Source organism: Staurois parvus, unplaced genomic scaffold (genome assembly GCF_062004578.1).
Source record: "Staurois parvus isolate SC_StPar_1 unplaced genomic scaffold, SC_StPar_1.0 ptg002438l, whole genome shotgun sequence".
NCBI classification, from domain to species: Eukaryota; Metazoa; Chordata; class Amphibia; order Anura; family Ranidae; genus Staurois; species Staurois parvus.
In genome coordinates, this window is record NW_028320234.1 from 92,501 (window position 1) to 98,830 (window position 6,330).

General features: G+C 27.7%; 1 pseudogene across 1 annotated transcript in view; it reads left to right on the top strand.

Annotated features, from left to right (window-relative positions):
• The window catches only part of LOC149430878 (vesicular glutamate transporter 2 pseudogene), a 5,695-nt pseudogene extending 3,212 nt beyond the window's left edge, over positions 1–2,483 (top strand). Inside the window, exons 2-3 of the transcript XR_016309385.1 lie at positions 428–680; positions 2,341–2,483. The product of XR_016309385.1 is annotated as a vesicular glutamate transporter 2 pseudogene (transcript). The remainder of the gene's footprint in view (positions 1–427; positions 681–2,340) is intronic.
• The last annotated feature ends 3,847 nt before the right edge of the window (positions 2,484–6,330 follow it).

Genomic DNA, 6,330 nt, shown 5'->3' on the forward strand with positions numbered 1-6,330 from the left:
AATATTTAATATTTAAAATTGTCAAAGCTGGATGTTTTCACTCCCTGAAATATTGAAGTCCATTTTTCAAACGCTTTGTCGCTTTATTAAATATTAATTTTTTTTCTCTCATTAATGCTTAATAATTGAGGGAGTCTTTCCTACTAGTTCTTGATCTCTGGTAGAAAATTTCTACAAAAATGTAGAATTTGCTAAGTATTTTCTTTTCTTATCTTTTTTTATCCTTCTTCTTTTCTTTAAGGAGAATTTAATTTTTCAAAATAAATTTAAAATGTGATGTTTTTAAAGCTTAAAAAAAATGAAAGACAAATGTAGATATTAACATGTTCATAGGAAGAAGATATGACATTTAAAAGCACTTGCCCAAAGAAAAATAAATGTAAAAAGTTTAGTATTTAATTTGATTTTTTTTTTTTTTTTTTTGCAGGGTTTTAGAAAAAAAGCCTAAAACCAGTGAGAATATCGAGCTGACAGAAGATGGCAAGCCAAAGGAAGTGCACGACAAAAAGCCACCTGTATGTGACTGCACCTGTTTTGGGCTACCACGGAGGTATATCATAGCCATCATGAGTGGGCTGGGTTTCTGCATCTCTTTTGGGATTCGCTGTAATCTAGGCGTGGCCATAGTGGATATGGTAAATAACAGCACCATTCATCGAGGAGGAAAAATTATCAAAGAGGTGAGCAAGAACTTTTCCCACCCCCATTTTTTTTTTCTCCTCCCTCTAACATTTTTTCTTCCCCCATGAAAATATTCTCGCGCTGCCTTTAACCAATTTGTTGCCAAATCGTGTTTGTAAAAAATTAAAATTAAAATAAATTAAAATGAAATTCCAGCACCGGATTAAAATTTTTTGTTTGAACAGGTACGCCAATATTTCATGCTACTATAGCAGCCATTTATTAATTTATTACATACCTATAATAAAATGTATCCATTATTTAAAATTCTTATTTTTTTTTCAATATTTTTCTTATTTTTTACATTATTATCTTCCTATACAGAAATGAGCCAATTATATATATATATATATATATATATATATATATATATATGTGTCTATATTTATGTATATATATATATATATATATATATATATATATATAATAAATTTACTAGAATCCTATAGGGTTTTTAAAATAATATTCAATATATTTCTTATTTTTTTACATTATTATATTCCTATGCAGAACATTACAGGAGAAATGAGCCAATTCATTATATATATATATATATATAGATAGATAGATATATATATATATAGATATATAGATATCTATATATACATATATATATATTTTATTTTATATATATATATATATATATATATATATATATATATATTTATTTATACATATGTATTATAAATTTACTAGAATCCTATAGGGTTTTTAAAATAATATTTCTTATTTTTTACAGGAGAAATTTGCCAATTTAATATATATATATATATATATATATATATATATATATATATATGTATATGTAGATAGATACACACACACACACACACACACATATATATATATATATATATATATATATATTTTTTTTTTACATTTTATTTTATATATATATATTTATTTATTTATACATATGTATTATAAATTTACTAGAATCCTATAGGGTTTTTAAAATAATATTTCTTATTTTTTACAGGAGAAATTTGCCAATTTAATATATATATATATATATATATATATATATATGTATATGTAGATAGATACACACACACACACACACACACATATATATATATATATATATATATATATATATTTTTTTTTTACATTTTATTTTATATATATATATTTATTTATTTATACATATGTATTATAAATTTACTAGAATCCTATAGGGTTTTTAAAATAATATTTCTTATTTTTTACAGGAGAAATGAGCCAATTTACTATAAATATATATATATATATATATATATATATATATATGTAGATAGATACACACACACACACACACATATATATATATATATATATATATATATATATATATATATATTTATTTATTTATACATATGTATTATAAATTTACTAGAATCCTATAGGGTTTTTAAAATAATAAAATAATGATAACAACATGATTTTGAGACAATAAAAGCTGTATAATGATATAAATACAGTACATTCTCCTGTAGAATGCAGCCATTTTCCGTTTTCTCCTTTATCTCATTTTTTTATTTATATATTTCAACGGCGCCATCTTGGCTACTGGTGACAAAAAAAAAAAAAAGTGTTCGTGACATTCATCATGATTTGGTCATTTTTCACAGGCTTTCAAAAACTATTTCACTAATTCTGTTTTTTTATTCCTTTGTTTAGAAAGCTAAATTTAATTGGGATCCTGAAACTGTTGGAATGATTCACGGCTCGTTCTTTTGGGGTTACATAGTAACGCAAATCCCAGGAGGATATATTGCTTCGAGACTAGCTGCTAACAGGTACAAGTGTTTCAAAGAGCAAACGTAAATAATTAATTATTTTCTTTTTTTTTTTTTTTTCTTTTAATGTCTACCCCTTTTTGGTAACATTTGCTATATTCATATTCTTAAGGTATAGTTATAAAAGGAAGCACAAAACAGTTCTAAAATAATTGAAAACCCAATTTTATTTTATGGTGTTATTTTTCTATGCATTTTTATTTTCTTACATTTTAATTTTTTTCCCCTCTCTGATTCATCCTTTTAAAACCCTACTTTTCGTATTCTGTTATTTTTCAATATATTTTTTATTTTCTTTACATTTTCCGAGTTATCATTTTGATTTTGAAATTAAAAAAAAAATAATTTGTCATTTCAATTAAAATTAATTTTAATAAAAAAAAAAATAATAATTTGTCATTTCAATTAAAATTAATTTTAATTTAAAAAAAAAAAAGAAATGCATTGAAAATTATGTTCATTTTAAAAATAAAGCACCTCCTTATTTACAATGAACACAAATGACAGAAAATGCCACAGATGGTGCAGAGACGACCCCTGAGTTTTTTTTTGTTTTTTTTTGACGTTTGGCAATATTTCAAGTACCAAGGGTGTGATTCCACCTGTTAATTAGATCTGCGGAGGATTGAGGATGCATCCCGCTCCCTGATCCCTTTGTAATAACATCGACTTCCTATTCATGGAAACCGAGGAAAAGGAAGGGATTTGTAAAGGACGACACTTTGTACAACAGGAACTGTCAATCAGATCTCGCAGATAATATAGAAGGAATCTTTACAAACCAGCGTAGCCAGGCAAAGCAATATATCATTCCTCGTATTTAATTATGGCACAGAGCCGAATGAATATTTAACAGGTCGATCCCAAATGTCTTGCATGGCTTTTGGTGCTGAGGGGGTTAACTAATATGTGTTTGTAGTCTGATTTGCATAAAATAAATAATTCATGAATGCAATAACATAAAGCAAAGAGAACACGGCTCTATGAGTGTTGCTGACGGTGGACAGGTTGGTGATCCACCATGATGGAACCAGTCAATGTCCCGGTGAGATCTGTCCTTAATTAGCGACTTACCGCCGTGACCTTTTTCTAGAAATTTTTCATCAGAACAGAATTTTTTATTTTTTTTGCTTTTTTTATGAGTTTTTGTTTTATGAATTTTTTTTAATTTTTACGAATTAATTTAATTAAAAAAAAAATTTTTGTTTTATTAATTGTTTTTGTTTGTTTTTATGGCCTGATGATATCTGTCCTTAATTAGCGACTTACCGTGACCTTTTTCTAGAAATCTTTCATCAGAACAGAATTTCTTTTTTTTTTTTTTTTTGCTTTTTTTTAAGGAGTTTTTTTTTATGAATTTTTTTGAATTTTTACAAATTAATTTAATAAAAAAAAAATTTTTGTTTTATGAATTGTTTTTGTTTGTTTTTATGTCCTGATGATATCTGTCCTTAATTAGTGACTTACCATGACCTTTTTCGAGAAATTTTTCATCAGAACAGAATTTCTTTTTTGCTTTTTTTTTTAATGAGGTTTTTGTTTTATGAATTTTTACGAATTAATTTAATTAAAAAAAAATTTTTGTTTTATGAATTGTTTTTGTTTGTTTTTATGTCCTGATGATATCTGTCCTTAATTAGTGACTTACCGTGACCTTTTTCTAGAAATTTTTCATCAGAACTGAACTTCATTTTTTTTTAATGAGTACTACAATAATGGGTAAGCCTTGTAACGGGCCAACCATTGTATTTTATTTTATTTATTTATGTATATTCACTCGATACACGTTTGGTTTTGTGTCAGACTCATCGACCCTTCAATATGGAGAGGTAAAAGAAAAAAATATTGATTTAATAAAAACACACTTTTTTTGTTTTATGAATTTTTTTTGCTTGTTTTATGCTCAATATTGAAAATTTAAAAAAAAAGTCAATTTTTATAGTTATATAATTTTTTTTGTGTAATGGCCTTTTTTATTCTCAGTATTGAAAACATTGTTTGCTCAATAACAAAAATAATAATTAAAAAAAAACAAATTAGAAAATAAAAAAATATATATATGTATATATTTCTTTGTTTTTTCCCCTTTTTATACTCAGTATTGAAAACATTTCTTGCTCAATATTAAAAATAATAATTATAATTAAAAAAAGAATACATATATATATATATATATATATATATATAATTTTTTGGTTTTATGGCCTTTTTTATACTCAATACTGAAAACATTGTTTGCTTAATATTGAAAATAATAATAAAAAATGTATCCATCTATCTTTATATATATGAATATATATATATATATATATATATATATATATATATATACACAGTATATATATATATATATATATATATATATATATATATATGCACACAGTATAATAATATATATATATATATATATAAATAAAAATATAAAAGTATAAAAAAGGACATAAAACAAAATAATTATATATATATATATATATATATACACACATAATTTTTTGGTTTAATGGCGTTTTTTATATTTAATATTGAAAACATTGTTTGCTCAGTTTTGGAAATAATAAAAAAAATTGTTAAAAAATAAATAAATAAATAAATTATATATATATAAAATACATTTTTTTGTTTTATGGCTTCTTTTTGCTTTTATGTTCCTTTTCAGTAATTTTTATGAAGGTGATACCCAGGCAATACTTTTCTGGGTTGTTTTCTGGATTATTGGCTAAGATCCAATGAATGCCCTTTGTTCAAGGTGGCCTTTGGTGGCCATTGCTCAAAAATCAAATGGTAATTTCCTGTTCTTTGGCCGAATGTTATTATTTTGGGTCAGTTTTTTTTTTTTGCAGCAATTGATTCTTTATTGATGCTGGAAACTGAGATTAACACAACAGATTTTTTTTTATGACTTGTTCTTCCACCTACCCGATAATGATCATAATGAATGCTCAGATCTGTGTCGTCTCCGCGGACGATTGTTTAGCGTACAGATTATGTGTGAGAATAAACCATCGTCCCGGAATTTACGCAGATGTCGCTTGCTAGGCTTGGCCCTGCACCAGTTCTGCTGAGTGAGACGCGTTTCATTCTAGACATGTTGGGTCTGTAGGTTGCAGATTGACGCCTCCGAATTCCACGCCGGTCGTTCGTGGTGAACGCACTGATGAGCCGAGATTGGAACGGAGCTGATAAAATATTTGAACTGTTGGCAGATGGTGAAGAGATCTCACATACATTTAACCGAATCGGCAAACGTCCTTGAAATGACCTTCAGTTTTTGAGGTGTATCCCCCAAAGGCAAGGCAGGTGAAGGGTGGAATGGGGGTGTTTGAAGGGTTGGGTGGGGTTCGCTCAACACGGCACATTTATGCGAATAAATATTTACATTAATTTGCGTCTCCTTGAATCGAACAAATCCAGTTAGAAATTCGGGGGGGGTGGCGAATTCTAAACAGGAACCTTCAAATCCAAAAACAAGCTGGTGACGGCATCCCTGATATTTGCATCCTCGGAGGTCACTCTTAAGTGAGGTTCAGAAGTGGGCTTAGTCGTCTCCTTGCTTCGGATATGGTGGTTACAATGGCCACCATAGATCGTCTCTTTGGGCGTTCCTGCCCTTCTCTCAACGTTCCATGAATTGAAGTAGATGGTGGCAAGGAGCACCGAGACAAATGCACTAGAAGAGCGTGGCCTACAGAAAGATGGCCACCGAAGAGGGTTACTACAAGAGCAGCTTGGGCACACAACATGATAGGTCCCCCAATGGATGGGAGGCTTTCATCTAAGACACCCCCTAACAGTTCCATAGTTAGTCTGGCTGAAAAAAGAGAAAAGTCCATCCAGTTCAACCAAAAAGAAAAAAAAGTTATACCCAGAGTTG